The sequence below is a fragment of the Camellia sinensis genome, chromosome 8 (genome assembly GCF_055761805.1).
Source record: "Camellia sinensis isolate YWXY chromosome 8, ASM5576180v1, whole genome shotgun sequence".
In the NCBI taxonomy this organism is placed as follows: domain Eukaryota; kingdom Viridiplantae; phylum Streptophyta; class Magnoliopsida; order Ericales; family Theaceae; genus Camellia; species Camellia sinensis.
Genome location: NC_138968.1, coordinates 15,954,599 through 15,973,521, shown reverse-complemented (window position 1 = coordinate 15,973,521; position 18,923 = coordinate 15,954,599). Strand labels below are relative to the sequence as shown.

The 18,923-nt window shown below is 36.5% G+C and overlaps 1 protein-coding gene and 1 pseudogene across 4 annotated transcripts in view; one reads left to right on the top strand and one right to left on the bottom strand.

The window, feature by feature from the left end:
- The window catches only part of LOC114272435 (uncharacterized), a 313,860-nt gene that overhangs the window by 289,924 nt on the left and 5,013 nt on the right, over window positions 1-18,923 (bottom strand). The gene's annotated exons all lie outside the window — the stretch shown is intronic.
- LOC145797586 (rust resistance kinase Lr10 pseudogene) lies at window positions 15,186-15,986 on the top strand (annotated as a pseudogene).

The window sequence follows — 18,923 nt, the reverse complement described above, 5'->3', positions numbered from 1 at the left end:
AACAATATAGACTAAAATAAATTTTAGATCAAACTATAAAGGTGAAATGTATAAATTATCCTCAGAAAATTTCACTTTATCCTCTTATAATTTTGCCTATGCGCAACTTATCACCTATTATTTGAAAATAGTTATGTAAACCCCATGTGGTTGGTAGAATAAAGAGCATCGTCAAGCCAACCAATAATTTAAGCAAAAATATTAAAATACCCTTGTACATAAATAATCTCATTGTACAGACCAAATGTATTTTCGTCAATTTTTTCAAAGGAAAAATTTACTTTAACCCTTGCTATTTACTCTGTGTGATTTACCCTTTGACACTTAAAAATGAGTACAGAATCCCTTAATGTCCCGACACATGTTTCAAACTTCTTGTTAAGTTGGACAAAATGCACTTTAATTCACAAACACATGAAATTTATGTGATTATTTTCAAATGAATGGTAGTAAACCACACATAGGCCACATCATAAGGGGCAATGTGAAATTTGCATTTTTTTTTCAAGTCTCTTTCTTAAACCAACCTCGACCACAACGAACAACACTATTAGCAGAGTCCTTAGAATTTTGTTTCAGACAGTTCCATAGCAAGATGGCCATTTTCCAAATGATCTTCTTGTTCTTCTTGGTCATAGGACCAATGGCTGTAGAAGGAGAACAAGATGAAGAGTGCATACCAACAAGTTGCAGTAAACATGACAGCCCTGAAATCCGATTCCCTTTCCGGCTAAAAGGGTATCACCCCAACCACTTTGGGCATCCTAGCTTTGATCTTTCTTGCACTCCTCGTAGCAAATACCCTGTGCTTGAGCTCCCAAATTTTGTGAATGTATTTGTGAACAATATTGACTACAAATCTCAGACCATCTGATGGCTGCTTCCCACTACGCATTCCAAACCTCAACTTATCTGCCTCTCCGCGATTCCTAACATATTTTCCCTCCTCTAACAACGACTTTAGCTTCATCAATTGTTCCCAGCCACTGCAAAACTCGTTTGATGTGTATTTGCCGTAGCGACCACAGTCACCAAGTTTATGTCATGTACTCTGGTTTTTCACCCAAATTATCTTGCAAAAGATGTATAACATCTCACTACCAGCTGAAATATGTAATAATAATAGTAGATTTGATATTATTGGATTGAAATGTATTAAATCTAAGAGGGGAGATTTGCACCGGACAGTACGGCCGAGCTACGGTAACGCGGGTGTGGCAAATCTTACGGCGCCGAGCTATCTTCTCAATTGGCGCGGCCCTCCGGCCTGTTGTACACGGCCGAGGTAGGTTGGCCGACCAGGCATGGTCTAAGGCCTGGCCGAGCTGTGACTGCTAGACGTTCGGCGATAGGCGCGCGTTAGCACGACACAACCGAGCAAATGACAGTCCGGAATGAGTCTAGGCCGAGAAGAGGACCAGCACGCTTCACCTTCAGTTAACCCGGAGAGTTTGGACCAAGATGGTGGTCGGCGTGCGCCCGACCGGATAGCTCGGAAGCTCGGTCGTGTTCTCTGTGGTTGTGATTTTCTCCAAGGAATAGGCCGGTCTTGGTATGCCGGGTGTGCCACTTGGGCCGATGGCGTGAGGGAGAGGAAATCTGCTCCAGGCACGCGTCAGTACCGTTTGGTAGTTTTACATGTACTGGATGGAGGATTTGGCCTTTACACGCGTAAGGTGGTGGGAGGCGAGCACTGCCACCTGTCTAGGGAAGAACAGTAGAGGTAGTGTGCGTACAATCCTGAGGCTGCATGGCCAGCCTAGAAAAAGGAAGGGGAGATGAACGTTAGAGGTAAGCAACTTGCGCCATCTGAAACACACACTCTCTCTCTCTAACAGCCTTTTTCTTCCTCAAGTGATCTGACTTTATCGTCGGAGGGTCTATCCGGCACACCACCGCCAGGCAGCTCATCGTTCTCTGTGTTGCCAGGTTAGACGCCGTCACGTGAAGCTTGGAGCCCAAGGAGTACGGAAAGCAGAGGATATTTTCCCCTGTACAAAATCTATATGTGGGAACTGTGAAGCACAAGGCAAGTATCATAGATTGAGCAACAACAACAGCAGCCAATTATTATTAAATGGATCAACTGAATGCTTTGACAAGTCCAAACCACCATCTACAGGTACGCTTATATTCTTGTTTCTACTTTCTTAAAGCTAGGCTTTTCACTTTTCAGTTCATTTTTTCCTTTCTTGAAGCCACCATCACCTCCAAGCCTTTCATAAATAAATTTAAGGTAAATTACAAATACACTTTCTAAGATTTGCTTTAAAATACAGATTTCCCTTGGTGATTTTAAAAATTATAAATACTTCTTTGTCAAAAAAAAATGTATTTAACAGAATTAGCAAAAAAAAAATGACATTCTTAACTATAACTACTCTCCTATACAACAATAAAATTACTTAAATTGTTAATTGAAATATATTTTTGACATCATTAAAAATTATTAATTAATTTGATGATTTATTAATAAAATGAGTCATTTGTTATGCAATTAGAAATTTGAGGGGCGGCAAGTAATTTTCAAAACCACAAGAGACATTTCGTATTTTAAACAAACTTTAGGGGGTGTATTTGTAATTTATCCAAATATTACTTAGTGCTACTGGTAAAGTGTTTCAATTTGTTCCTTAAAATAATTCTATCTCTCTACCTTTAATCTTTGGGAGGAGAACTTATATGTAACTAATTTTTTTTTATTTATTGTTTTGAGTAGTGTAATTTTGACAATTTTCATTGTCAAAAATGTGTATTTTGTAATCAATGTAGAAATATGTAAAGTTAAAAGAATAATTAATTTATTGACAAGAACATAAACGATCCTTCTAGGTAGCTCGAAATATACAAGGCTTGATTGGCTTGAGGTGTCAAAACAACGTCGTTTTGACACTTTTTTTTTCTGTCTCTTTTGTTATCTTCTGCTCTTCAATTCATCAACGGATTTTCTCTTCTCTCTCTCTCTCCCAAACCTCCCATGATTCACTTGTTCTCCACCATCATCTTTCTTGGCCAATCTTTGTAACCTAGGAATAATCTCACTTGTTCTTTCTTTTTTTTTTCTTTCCTTCCCCTTCTCTTTGGTCTCTGAAACAGGTAACAGAGGCGAGAGAAAGAGAGAAGAGGGAGGAAGAGAGAAGAAAAAAAAACAGATGGGAAGAAAGAGAGAAGAAGATGTAGAAGATGTTCTTCTTTCTTCCTCTTCAAAATCAAAATCAATTTCTGTTTACCAAATAGAATGTGAAATCAAATCAAATCTAAAACCAAACCGAATCAAATTCAAACCCAAATAAAAAAATCAGAATGAAAATCAAAGAGGAATAAGGCTATAGATTAGAAAAAAAAAAAGAATCCAAGAAGGATAATCAAATCGAAGAAGAAGATAATCAAAGAATGGGGTCAGAAAACTCAGAGGGGAAAAAAAAAAAGGAGGAGGAGGAGAAAGAAGAATTGAAGAAAGAGATCCCAAAACACCACAGTTCAGTCACCCACTACCCAAAATCAAAATCAGACTCAGAGTAAAGATTTACATGATAAAATTGAAGCCAAAATCGGACTACGAATTTAGTGCTAACATCTTCCCCTATTAGAAAAAATTATACAGGGAATAAAGATGTGAAAGTTACAGAGAAGGGTAAGAAATAGAGTAATGGGACTAATGTGGGTTTGTCTGCAAAACAGGGGAGTGAGAATTTGGTGGAGTCTTTGATGAATTGTAATTTTTTTTTATGGAAATTGGGTGAGAGATGATTCATATCATCTGTATAAACTTGGGTCATGTTCAGTGTTGGTTCCCTGCAATGAAGAAGCTTTTCTTGAGCTCACATCTCCGGCATCGGTTGAGATGTTTCGGCTCCGGTTGCTCAGTGTCAAGTGTGAGCGAAGAAGAGGGATGAGAAAGTGGGTTTTGAAGAGAGGAGAGAGAGAACAATCATCACAGCTTTCTTGGGTCAGGTTTGAGAGAGATAGAGATAAGAGAGAATATTTCGGGCCATTCGAGCCTCACTTGCTCGAGCTACTTACGGAGCAATTTCCGAAGACAAATTACCGATTTTTTTATTTTCACAAACACTCTAGACAACTAAAATATTTTTGACAACTTTGAAAACTTTAACGTCTAATTTTGGAACTGAAATTTCAAATACAAATTAATTTTTTTGCAAATTTGCAAATTACTTCAATTTTGAGAAACCAATAATAATTGAATGCCACATTTAACTATAAAAATATCAATTCAAAAATGATGCTCAATGAAAATGTGATATCAATGTAAGATCTCAAAGAAACAGAAGTAGAAAGAGATAACTAAAATAGAGAAATAAGAAGAAAAAGAAGAATTGAAAGTAGAAGTTTTGAAATAGAAATGGAGATTAGGAAGAAAAATTGAAAATGGAAATTGAGTTGAAGAGAGTATTGAAATAAAATATTAAAAAAAGACTAAGGAAAAAACCGAGTCAACATAAGAACAAGAAAAGAAGAGGAAGAATCAATACAAAAAAGAAGAATAAATGGTGGAGAGAGAAAGGAAAATACAAAGAGCTAAATAGTAAAAACTGCAACTTGACAATGCAAATTGAAAAAAGAGATCTTGGGGTGATCAAGTACTAAATTTCTCAAAAAATCTTGTTGGAGCGAGCCAATACGATCTATAAATATTAATAGAGGAAATTTCAAAATTTCATTTTCCTTCCAAATTATACCCCGCTGATCAATGTAACATCCGAACTTTTGATATTGTCAATTTACCCTCTAACCTATTTAAACCATGATTAATTTGTCTCCTACCATCATATTTAAACGAAAAAAGTTCAAAAATTTTGTATTTTAGTCCCAAATTTTAAATTATAGATTCAAACTCAACCTTTCTATTCTATTCTCTCACCCAAACTCACCATCTCTCCTCTCTGCACCTCTACAACTCCGCCGGCCACCACTGCCACCTGCTAGCCCTTCTCCTCCCTCCGCCACTGCAATCCCTCCCCCAACCAAATTTTAAATTATATATTTAAATCATGATTAATTTGTCTCCTACCATCATATTTAAACGAAAAAAGTTCAAAAATTTTATATTTTAGCCCCAAATTTTAAATTATAAATTTAAACTCAAGCTTTCTATTCTATTCTCTCACCCAAACTCACCATCTCTCCTCTCTGCACCTCTACAACTCCGTCGGCCACCACCGCTACCGGCTAGCCCTCCTCCTCCCTCCGCCACTGCAATCCCTCCCCCTTCCACCTCTAGTCACCCCTTTATCTCTGCCTCAGCCCCTCCACGCTACCTCAAGCCCCTCCTTCACCATACTCGCCACCGCAGCCCCGACCCAAACCTTCAGCCTCCCTTCCACGCTGCCACCACTGTCACCCCTCCTCTATCCTAACCAAACATTGAAGACCCCGCACTTCCCTCCACCACCTTACCTAGATCTGGATCAAATCTTTAAATTGTGAGAGAGAGAGAGAGAGAGTGAAACTTGGTTATTTGAGCTCACAACAACAGAGGTGTTAATTGAGTTATTTGATAACATTTTGCTTCTCTGATAAAGGAATTGATTTATTATGATGGGTAGGCTTGCATCCGTGGTTAATTGTTAAATTGAATTGTTAATTGGTCAAGACCCAGCAAATTAAATATATAAACGAAACCCAGAAGAATCCTTCAAGGACAAAACACATTGCAAGGGTTTCAGAGGTTGCGAACGGCGTGTCCATTGTGCATGAATTGTAGAGAGAGAAGGGTTTAGAGAGAAAAATCACAAATGGGTCAATGGAAGACAAAACTGAATCAACTTGGCAACGCCGCTGCTGCAAGCTAACAGAAAATGGTGATGGTTGGTGGTGGAAGTGGTGGTAGTGGTGGTTGTTTTGTTAAGAGATGAGAGAGGGTAGTTTAGGTGAGAGGAGAATAAAAAGGGTGAATTTGAATATATAATTTGAAAATTGAGTTTAAAATGTAATTTTTTTTAACTGTTTTCATTTAAATGTAATGATGGGGGACAAATTGATCACGATTTAGGCTTCGTTTGGGAAGCCAAGTTTGGGGCTTTTTTGTCTATTTTAGTCACAAAAAATAAAATAGATTTTTTAGTTCAATAAGACAAAACATCATATCAAATCCATAATCATTACATTCTTTCTCTCACAAAAAAGTCAAAAAATGAGATTTTTTAGTCCCAGACTATAATAACTGTGGGGATATATTTTTTGAGTACCAACACGTGGCAAGGTGACGCCGACGTGTCAGCCGAGATGCCACGTGTCCTGGTCGTGACGTCGAGGTGATCTCGGCAAGGCCGAGGTTATCTCCGAAGATATCGGAATCCGAGATAAGTGGATAAGGGACAAGAGTCCTAGAATGGAAAGGGAACTCAACCTGGATGAGGGACAAGAGTCCTAGAATGAGAGAAGACTTCAGTTTGTATTAAGATAAGACTCTTAGAGAGTTTATCCTAATCTAACTGGGAGTCCAAGATTAGCAATAATCATGAGTCCATAGAAGTTAGGCTTCTATTGGGACTAGGTTTATGTTGGCTATAAAAGAGAGGCACCCCCATGGGTCTAAGTTATGCTTTTGAGACTCAAGCTTGTGAGTTTAGCACTTGATTTATCTTTGAGAGATATACTGACTAGATCGTCGGAGTGCCCCCGGGTGGACGAACCACCGCCGGAATCTTCTCTTTCTGTTGTAGGTCAGCTAGGTGCCATCTATTCTGCCGGTGCTCTCCTGCTGGTTACTAAGCAGGCAGTGTGGTCAGAAAATCACTCACACAATTTGGCACCGTCTGTGGGAAAGAAAGAAGAATAGATGGCCAATGAAAGAAAGAAGAATAGATGGCTAATGAAAGAAAGAAGAATAGATGGCCAATGACGGACAGAAGGATCAGATTAGAGACAACGCTCCTGCTGGGAGTTGGAGACCTATCGACCTCGACCTTGAAGGGGACGATCGCAACACAGAAACTCGTAACCAGAGTCACGGAGTGAAAGACGCCGGCCAGGAAGGTGACGCACCAAAGACAACAGATCGAAGCGGATACTACAACGAAGATGACCTCCAGGTATGGAAGAATAGATACCTGAGGAGGAACGAAGACCCTTTTAGAAGGGATGCAAAGACAGGGGGCATGAGTGTTCCCAAGGAGATAACATGCAAGTATAGAAGAGCTCAACCGGAGTGAGCAAATCCCGGATCTCAGATCCCAGAAGACATGATCTCGGCCTAGATGAGTAGGTCCGAGAAAAGAAGAGCTCAACCTGAGTGAGCAAATCCAAGATTTCAGAAGATAAGATCTCGGCACCTAAGTCTGAGAAGAGAAGAACACAATGAGCAGATCTCAGATCTCAGAAGATAAAAAGGAAACACGCAAGATCAGACTAAAGTTGGCCAGAATTGAGAAGTATGCTGGGGCCGAGGAGGACATGCCGGAACAAAGGTGTCGGAACAAGAAAAGAGAAACGGCTCGCCGATGCGAGGCCGAAAGTCAAACTCAGCCAAGTAAGATCAATAGAGAAACCAAGGCCGATAACCTTGGCTTGAATTCAACCTCGGCGACAAGGTCGAAGCTATATGTATGATGAGAACCCAAGTGGATTTTAAGTTCACACTGGGGGGCAGAGAGAAGAAGAATGCGTTTACCGCTTGTTGAAATTTGTAGCAATTTACAAGTTGGTTAAACCGATATGATGTTTACCGCTTGTTGAAATTTGTAGCAATTTACAAGTTGAATAAACCAATATGATGTTTACCGCTTGTTGAAATTTGTAGCAATTTACAAGTTGGCTAAACCGATATGATGTTTATCGCTTGTTGAAATTTGTAGCAATTTACAAGTTGGTTAAACCGATATGATGTTTACCGCTTGTTGAAATTTGTAGCAATTTACAAGTTGGATAAACCGATATAATGTTTATCGCTTGTTGAAATTTGTAGCAATTTACAAGTTGGCTAAATCGATATGATGTTTACCGCTTGTTAAAATTTGTAGCAATTTACAAGTTGGCTAAACCGATATGATGTTTACCACTTGTTGAAATTTGTAGCAATTTACAAGTTGGCTAAACCGATATGATGTTTACCGCTTGTTGAAATTTGTAACAATTTACAAGTTGGTTAAACCGAGATGATGTTTAACCGAAGTTAAACCGAGATGATGCTTAACCGAAGTTAAGCCGAGATGAAGTTTAACCGAAGTTAAACTGAGATGATGCTTAACCGAAGTTAAGCTGAGATGATACTTAACCAAAGTTAAGCCTAGATGATGTTTAACCGAAGTTAAATCGAGATGATGCTTAACCGAAGTTAAGCCAAGATGATGTTTAACCGACGTTAAACCGAGATGATGCTTAACCGAAGTTAAGCCGAGATTATGTTTAACCGAAGTTAAACCGAGATGATGCTTAACCGAAGTTAAGTCGAGATGATACTTAACCGAAGTTAAGCCCAGATGATGTTTAACCGAAGTTAAACCGAGATGATGCTTAACCAAAGTTAAGCCGAAGATGATGTTTTTAAACTGAGATGATTCTTAACCGAAGTTAAGCTGAGATAATGGTTAACCGAAGTTAAACCGAGATGATACTTAACCGAAGTTAAGCCGAGATGATGTTTAACCGAAGTTAAACCGAGATGATGCTTAACCGAAGTTAAGCCGAGATGATACTTAACCGAAGTTAAGCCCAGATGATGTTTAACCGAAGTTAAACCGAGATGATGCTTAACCGAAGTTAAGCCGAAGATGATGTTTTTAAACTGAGATGATTCTTAACCGAAGTTAAGCCGAGATAATGGTTAACCGAAGTTAAACCGAGATGATGCTTAACCGAAGTTAAGCTGAGATGATGTTTAACGAAGTTAAATTGGGATAATACTTAAACCAAAGTTAAGCCGAGATGATACTTAACAGAAGTTAAGCCCAGATGAAGTTTAACCGAAGTTAAACCGAGATGATGCTTAACCGAAGTTAAGCCGAAGATGATGTTTTTAAACTGAGATGATTCTTAACCGAAGTTAAGCCGAGATGATGCTTAACCGAAGTTAAGCCGAGATGATGTTTAACTGAAGTTAAATCGAGATGATATTTAACCGAAGTTAAACCGAGATGATGCTTAACCGAAGTTAAGCCAAAGATGATATTTAATCGAAGTTAAACTGAGATAATGCTTAACCGAAGTTAAGCCGAGATGATGTTGAAACTTGAGAAAAGTTTACAAGTTAGGTTAAACCGAGAAGATGTTCAAACACTTGTTGAAACTTGAGAAGAGTTTACAAGTTGAAGACTATGGTTAAATACTTGTTGAAATTTTTTGAGCAAAAATTTACAAGTTAAACCAAGGTTATGTTGAAAGAAGTATCTACATACTTGCCGAGATTACCATATTGCCAAGACTTGGAAGAAATTTGAAGACAGAAGTCTTGCTAAAAGTGAAGTATCAAGTTGTAAATAACACTTGTGGAAATATTATGATAAATATTTTCAAGTATTAGGTCAAAACTGAGATAAACTGATTAATGGGTACAACCGAGGTGTTACACCCCGAGGAGATTGCACAGTTAAAGGTGTATGTTGAAGGCGGGCATATGACTCAAGTCTGCAGAGCAGTAAAAGCACATTTAGAAGACTTGGTGAGGCAAGGCCATCTGAGGGACCTTGTCGATGAGGCCAGGACAAGGGAAGAATAGGCAAGATTGCCTCAAGCACCAACAGCTCCGCCTCCCCCAGCACAGCAACCACAGGTTGGAGGACCACGGGTGGTTAATGTAATCCACTCAAAGGTGAACGAAAACGACATACGAGGGGAGACCCAGAAGGTAAAACACCTACAACACGTGAACCAAGTCAGACATAAAAGACCTCAGCCTGAAGAATGCCAAGGACCGACGATAGTCTTTACTGAAGCCGACCTAGAAATGGTCCAGCATCCACATAATGATGCCTTGGTTGTATCCCTCTAGGTTGGGGAGTGCCAAGTGAAACGCATCTTGATTGATCAAGGCAGCTCTTGCGACATCATGTATGTTAGATGTTACAAGGAGCTGGGCCTCCATCCTGATGACTTGGAGCAATCCAATGGCTCGATGGTCGGCTTCAATGGAACGCCGACGTGGCCACTGGACTTAACAAGCTTGGAAGTACAAGCCGACACTAAAGAGATCAAGACAGAATTCATAGTGATTGACACACCCTCGCCATACAACATCATCTTGGGAAGGCCATGGTTGCATGCAATGGGGGCAGTTCCCTCAACGTTGCATCAACTACTACAGTTTCCAACAGAACATGGGATTGAAGAAGTCAGAGGAGATCAACTGCAGGCGGAAAATTGCTCCATGGCAGCAATGAAATTCACCTGCAGCATTCGAGAACCAGAGAAGGCAGAGATTGAAAACGAGGACATAGAGGTCCTAGATGATGTCGGCAAGGAGCCAGCCAAGAAGAGTGAAGAGGCACTGAAGAAGATCCTCATCCAGGAGGGGGATGAAGAACGCTTCTTTCTTCTCGGCTCAGGCTTAGTCGAAGAAGAAGAAAGAGAATTGGAAGCTTTTTTGAGAGCAAACATTGAGGTATTTGCTTGGACACCTTACGAAATGCCTGGCATTGATCTCGAGGTCACTTGCCACCAACTGAACGTCGACAGGTCGGCCAAACCTGTAATCCAACGAGCAAAAGGACCGACGTCGATGCACGTCGAAGTAGTAGAGGAAGAAGTAGACAGACTTCTGGAGCCCAGGGCCATCCGAGAAGTCAATTACCCGACATGGCTATCAAATACAGTAGAAGAATGAATGATAATCAAGGAGCAAGGAATGTTAACATCAGCCAACAACAGACATTTTTCAGAAGCAAAAAAGAGGTACATATGCAAAGAAAACAAAAGTACAAAGATGAAGACCCTAAGAACTAGGGACTAAAGCAAGAACGTCGAACTAATCTACTTCAACGGTTGACGGTGGTTCAACATTGGCAGTCAGCTGGGAGAGCTTCTCTACTATTATCTCGGCAACAATTTCAAGAAGGGATGTGGTTCTAAGACTATGCAGAAAACAGAAACGAAGGCAAGAATCTGGAAATACAACAAGAAAAACAAGAAGAGAAAAGTCAGAGTCAAGAAGATGACAAAGTTCAAAGAATAAAGCCAAGTACAAAGGCACTAAGTAAGTATGTGAAGAACAAGAAAGTAATGAACCAGACATGATATGACAAGAACAGTTCCAGGCATTTAAGCAATAAAAAATCAAAAACTTGAAAACAGACGAGAACAAAAGGCCACAGATGGCAAATAAACAGATTCAAAGTAAATCAGAAGAGTTATGAAAGATTGAGCTTAATAAAAAGTGAGAATTTATGAACCTACCAAATGAACACCGATATAAAGATCGCCAGAGTCAAATAGGTGACTGGAAATCAAGAAACCCACCGGAGAGTGTGAACGGAGCAGTTACAGAAAGCTTGAAAAGAGATCGATGAAGGATTGGGGATATTTTTTGAAAAGAGAAAAGTTTTAGCACAGAAAGCACATGAAAGAATGCAAAATGAGAAGACAAAGGGAAAGAGAGAAAGCTTTGTTGAAAACTCAAAAAGCTTCTGGAGTTTACAAATTGATGGAACCATAAACCTCGGCTAGGAGGTGCGATCTCAAGTAGCCTGGAAGGCATGAATCCTGATACTTGACACAAGTGGACAGTAAAGTCCAGGGAACTTTGAGGTCGGCGAGTTTGATCTCGGACAGAGGGGCATAGATGAACGAACAGTGTAGGTTCCATCACCTCAGAATGCCGAGGTAATAGAACCCAGGGGGCAGTTGTGGGGATATATTTTCTGAGTACCAACAAGCTAAGGTGCCACGTGTCCTGGTCGTGACGCCGAGGTGATCTCGGCAAGGCCGAGGTTATCTCCAAAGATATCGGAATCCGAGATAAGTGGATAAGGGACAAGAGTCCTAGAATGGAAAAGGAACTTAACCTGGATGAGGGACAAGAGTCCTAGAATGAGAGAAGACTTCAGTTTGTATTAAGATAAGACTCTTAGAGAGTTTATCCTAATCTAACTGGGAGTCCAAGATTAGCAGTAATCCTGAGTCCATAGAAGTTAGGCTTCTATTGAGACTAGGTTTATGTTGGCTATAAAAGAGAGGCACCCCCATGGGTCTAAGGTATGCTTTTGAGACTCAAGCTTGTGAGTTTAGTACTTGATTTATCTTTGAAAGATATATGACTAGATCGTCGGAGTGCCCCTGGGTGGACGAACCACCGTCGGAATCTTCTCTTTCTGTTGCAGGTCAGCCAGGTGCCATCTATTCTGCCGGTGCTCTCCAGCTGGTTACTAAGCGGGCAGTATGGTCAGAAAATCACTCACACAATAACCAAAAAAGCCAAAAAAACCAAAAAACTAACAAGTCAACTCACTTCCCAAACGAACACTTAAATAGGTTAAGGAGTAAATTGACAATATCAAAAATTCAGGTGTGAAATTGATCAGTGGGGTATAATTTGGAGGATGAAATTTCCTCATATTAATAACTAATACTACACTATATTTTAAGGACCTTTTAACCAACTAGACTAGGCCTAGTTGGCCACTATGCCTTCCTTAGGGATTAGTTCTAAGGAGGTCATGGGTTCAATTCTCCTTAGGGAGATTGAATTAAGGGAGTGCAAACACTTAGGTGCTTTGCCAAGAGTGATGAGATTTTTTTCCATAGGTGCTAATCTAACAACTAACAACTAACATTTGCCAATCTAAAAAAATATATATATTTTAAGGACCTTTCAAAACTTTGTGGTGGCATTGTGTTGAGGTCCAAGCTTGATTAGGAGTCCGTTTGGCAATGTAAATTGGGGCTATTTTAGCCACTATGGAACAAAAGAGGCTAAAGTAGCCAAATAGAGAAAAAAGCCACTGCAATTAATTGGCAACAACCCACTTCAAGGTAAATTTACCAAACTACCCCCACATGAAAAACCACAAATAAAAACAAATTAATGTATACAAATAAAATTAAAAATGACAAAAACGTAAATTAAAAAAAAAAGAACCACAAAAATACGCCTCATCCACACACAAAAAAAAATTAAAAACAGAAATTAGCATTTGCAATGTAATTTTAAAAAATATATATATAACACATGAAAACCCATTTTTGAAAAATGAAAACAAATTAATGTATACAAATAAAAAAAAATGACAAAAACGTAAATGAAAAAAAAAGAACCACAAAAATATGCCTCATCCAAAAATTAGCATTTTCCACGTCATTTTAAAAAAACATAAAAAATCCTTTTCCAAAAAAAAAAACAAATTAAAACAAAAAAACAAAAAAAAAAACCGAAATTATCATTTTTCAGGTCATTTGAAAAAAAAAACAACATAATAAAGCCTTTTCCAACAAAAAAAAAAACAAATAAAAAACAACAACAACAACAACAACAAAAAAACACATTAAAATGAAATTGAAATAAGTATTGTCAACATCATTTAAAATTAAAAAACAAGAAAAAACCTTTTCAAAAAATTTTTTTTAACAAAATAAAACGTCAATAAAATGAAACCGAAATTAGCAGTTTCCATCATTTCAAAAAAAAAAAGTGAAAAAACCTTTTCCAAAATAAAAAAAAACAAATTAATATATATATATATATATATAAAGAAGACAACAACATAACACCGAAATTTACATTTTCAATGTCATGTTAAAATAAACAAAACATAAAAAAGCTTTTTCCAAACCCCCCCCCCCAAAAAAAAAGCAAATTGAAAACAATAAAAAAAATGACAAAAACGTAAATGAAAAAAAAAGAACCACAAAAATATGCCTCATCCAACCAAAAACAAATAAATAAATAAATTTAAAAACAGAAATTAGTAGTTGCCACGTAATTTTAAAATAAATAAAACACATAAAAAACCATTTTTAAAAAATAAAAACAAATTAATGTATACAAATGAAAATAAAAATGAGAAAAACGTAAATTAACAAAAAAAAAGAACATCAAAAATACGCCTCATCCAACCAAAAATAAATAAATAAATAAATTTAAAAACAGAAATTAGTAGTTGCCACGTAATTTTAAAATAAATAAAACACATAAAAAACCATTTTTGAAAAATAAAAACAAATTAATGTATACAAATAAAAATGAGAAAAACGTAAATTAAAAAAAAAAAACATAAAAAATACGCCTCATCCAAAAAAAAAAAAATTAAATACAGAAATTAGCATTTGCCACGTAATTTAAAAATAAATAAAACACATGAAAAATCATTTCTGAAAAATAAAAACAAATTAATGTATACAAATAAAAATAAAAACGACAAAAACGTAAATTAAAAAAAAAGAACCAGAAAAATACGCCTCATCCAAAAAAAAAAAAAAAATAAAATTAAAAACAGAAATTACCATTTGCCACGTAATTTACAAATAAATAAAACACATGAAAACCCATTTTTGAAAAATAAAAACAAATTATTGTATACCAATAAAAATAAATAAGACAAAAATGTAAATTAAAGAAAAAGAACAAATTAATGTATACAAAAAGAAAAATGACAAAAACATAAATTTTTTTAAAAAAAACCATAAAAATACGCCCCCCCAAAAAAAAAATCCGCACCAATGACGCTGACGTGGAGGATGTATGGGAAGGAGTAAAAATATAAAAAATCACTTCAAGGGCAGTTTGGTCATTTACCGTGAAGACACCTCACCAAAAAGTTAAAAAGTCAAAAAAATTAAAAAGTCCTTCCCAAACCAAACTTTTTGGCCCCGGGCTAAAATAGTCAAAAAAATCAAAAAGGCAATCCACTTCCCAAACGGAGGCTAGGTATATCTTAGTTGCTAATATGGTTGAATTTTCCTATGAGAGGATTTAACACTATCAAATATTTGATTCTACTTTACCAGTTTCTTTTCCGTAGCACCTACAAAAATAAAAACAGAGTAGTGTACAATCAAAATATTATGAATCCATCATAATAAAATTTCTTACTTATTGAAGAAAAAAAAAAAATTGATTGTCTAATAGTTTTCACAATTTTACAGGTGCATCAAAGGATCTATAGGTTGCAGGTAAAGTTAACTATCCTCCCTTAATTTTAACAGACATTGAGGAGGCAAAAATTTGCTAACTTGGTATTAAATAAATTGCAGGTGGGATCTTGGGTTTGTCCGTTCTTGTCGTATTTGTCATTATAATGTATCTTGTCTACATATCAAACAAAATAAAGAAAGCCGATCAATTAAAGATTAGAAAGTTTTTAGAAGATTACAAAGCTCTCAAGCCTGCAAGATACTCCTATGCAGATATCAAGAAAATCACAAATCAATTTCAGGACAAAATAGGCCAAGGAGGTTATGGCATAGTATACAGGGGAAGTCCTTCCAATGACGTTCCTGTCGCAGTCAAGATCCTTAACAGTGTGAAAGGAAATGGGAATGAGTTCATCAATGAAGTGCAAACAATGTGTAGAATCCACCATATCAATTTGGTCCGCTTGGTGGGATATTGTGCTGACAGTTTCAAAAGAGCTTTGCTTTACGAGTTCTTACCGAACAATTCACTTGAAAAGTTTATAGCTTCTGATCAACAAAAGCGTTCACTTGGTTGGAAGAAATTGGAAGACATTGCTCTTGGCATAGCTAAGGGAATTGAATATCTTCACCTAGGGTGTGATCAATGAATCCTTCACTTTGATATTAAACCTCACAACATCTTGTTAGATCACAAATTCAACGCAAAGATCTCCGATTTTGGTCTAGCAAAGTTGTGTTCAAAAGAACAAAGTGCAGTATCCATGACTGTTGCAAGAGGGACTGTGGGTTACATAGCACCTGAAGTGTTCTCTAGAAACTTTGGGAATGTATCATACAAATCAGATGTTTATAGTTTTGGAATGCTATTGCTTGAAATTGTTGGAGTGAGGCGAAATCCTATAGCACAGAACACAAGCGAAAATTACTTTCCTGAATGGATTTACAAACGTTTGGATAAATGAGAAGAACTAGGAGTTCAGATTGATGAAGAGGGAGATGTAAAGATTGTGAAGAAACTAACTATAGTGGGACTTTGGTGCATACAGTGGTATCCAATAGACCGGCCCTCGATGAAAGTTGTAGTGCAAATGTTGGAGGGAGATGGAGGCACTCTAATAGTTCCAGCCAGTCCATTGTCCTTCACAGATCCATTCCCAACGAAGGGAACAATGGGTGGTACAACTTTTACTAGTGAGTTAGATGTAATTTCTGAATGTGAGTAAGAGACTAAATTAGTGATTTTTTACGAGAATTTTAATGATTATATAATTTATAATAGTAATAAATCTCATTGTTCTCAGCAATTGAGTCTAGAATTAATTGAGTATTGATGTACTAATATAGTTTTCAATAACGGAAATTCTATGATAAACAACTTGTGTGTATCATATACACCTTATGACTTTTGTGTGTATAGTTATAACACATTGTGATATTATTTTTGTTATGATCCAAGAGTTGTTTAGTTATACCTCATGTGTTGTTTAGTTATAACTCAATTTTTTTTAATTGTGACTCACATAGTGTTAAGTTATGCCATTTTGTGCATGATTCAATTGCGATACAATAAGACTATGTTTAGTTGAAAGATTTGATAAATAAAATATAAAGGGAAAAGGAAATGTAATTTCACTTTTTGTTTGGCTATAGTGGAAAACATATAGAAAAAGAAAGTGGGGGAAAAATACAATTTCACTTTTTGTCTTTTGGATTCACTTACGCTGTGTTTAGTTGGGAGATTTGGAAACAGAAAGAGAAAATATGTGTGAAACTAGATGAAATGCAAGTATATTTTATTTACATTTCATCTACCTTTTTCTTTTTTCTTTCCAAATCCCTTCTCAAATATCTCAACCAAACACAACGCTAAGCTCTTTTCTTTCTCAATTTTTTTTTCATTGGTATTTATGATTTCCACACTCTACTCAAAAATACACCAAATTATATTGAATGACTAAATTGGAACACTTTTATATATTAGGAACTAAATTAATACAATTTAAACAATTAAGGACTAAAATAACACAAATTGCATATTTTCAAGACTAAAAGTGAAAACTTTTACTTAAATTTCCATATTTACACCTAAATTTAACCACCAAGGATCTTCTAGAGTGTTTTTTTCTTAAAGTTTTCTAAAGTGGTGTATTGTGTGGCTGAGATTTAATGTTGAAAAATTGATGTGACTTGTCATTAAATCTCAACCACACAATGCACCACTGTAGGAAACTTTAGGAAAAAAAAACTCTAGAGGATCCTTGCTCAAATTTAACATCATCTACAAAAGGAGTTGAGCTGGATGAGCTCAAATCAAAACACGTTTTTATGTAATGAGGACTAAATTGACGTAATAAAAATAATAATAACCAAAATAACACCAATCGCATATTTTAGGAAAATGATAATCTAATAAGTTTTCAAACTTTTACAAATACATCATGGAAACTAAAGGTTGCAGGTGAAGTGGTCCATCCATCCTTATTTTCAAGGGCAAATTACACTGGTGTCCATATATTTTTAACCTTGTACCATTTTAGTCCCTATAATTTTAATTGGTTCGATTTTTACCATCAATTTATGATTTGTCTCAATTTGATCCAATTGATTACAATTGTTAATGCTTTTTGATAGAAAATGCGTACATAAGCGGCTGATGTTATGTTTTTATAGGCAAAATTGTAAACTTGTTCAACTCAGTGAATTAATCTCAACCATTTTCCCTCAAAAATCCTAATTAGTGTTATCAATTGGATTAAATTCACACAATCTACAATTAAGTGTCAAAATTGAGTTAATTGAAATTAGAATGACCAAAATGACACAAGAAGAAAAATGCAGGGACTACCAATATAATTTATCCTAATTTCAATTGATTTTGTGGATGAGGCAAAATTTTACTCACTTGGTATGTTAGGAATTGCAGGTGGAGTCTTGGATCATCTATTCCTATTGTATTTGTTATTATAATGTATTTTGTCTATAGATCAAACAAAATAAAGAAAGTGGATCAATTAAAGATTTTAAAGTTTTTGGAGGATTATAAAGCTCTTAAGCCTACAAGATGCTTCTACACAAATATCTAGAAAATCACAAATCGATTTCAGAACAAAGTAGGCCAAGGAGATTATGGATCAGTGTACAAGGGAAATCTTTCAAATGATGTTCATGTTGCAGTTAAGATTCTTAACAATGTGAAAGGAAATAAGGAGGAATTCATCAATGAAGTGCAAACAATAGGCAGAATCAACCATATCACTGTTGTTCACTTGGTAGGATACTGTTCTAACGGATTCAGAAGAGCTCTCCTTTATGAGTTCTTACCGAACAATTAGCTTGAAAAGTTCATCTCCTATCTCTGATAGAGAGAAGCGTTCACTTGGTTGGGAGAAGCTGCAAGATATAGCTCTTGGCATAGCTAAAGGAATTAAATATCTTCACCTTGGGTGTGATCAACAAATCCTTCATTTCGATATTAAGCCTCACAACATCTTGTTGGACCATAAGTTCAACCTAAGAAGTACAGACACTTCTAAGAAGGTGACGTATGCATGTTGTGTCTGTGACGGACACTGACACTCTTTGGACACTTCCCCGACACGTGTCCGACACTCTTCAAAACGTGTCCTATTTTTTAATATTTTTTAAACACCCTCATACTCTTTGGACACGTGGAGGACATACGTGTGTATCTCTTAAACTCACGTGTCTATCGATTAGACACATGTGAAACTAATTATAAGTTTAAACAAAACAATTTAAGATACAATAATAAAACACAAACTATATAAATTTATAGGAATTAATGTCATGATATATTCATATATATAACATATAATAAATATATAAAATTATATATTACATATGTGTCCCCCACATGGAGTGTCCTGTATTTTTTGAAA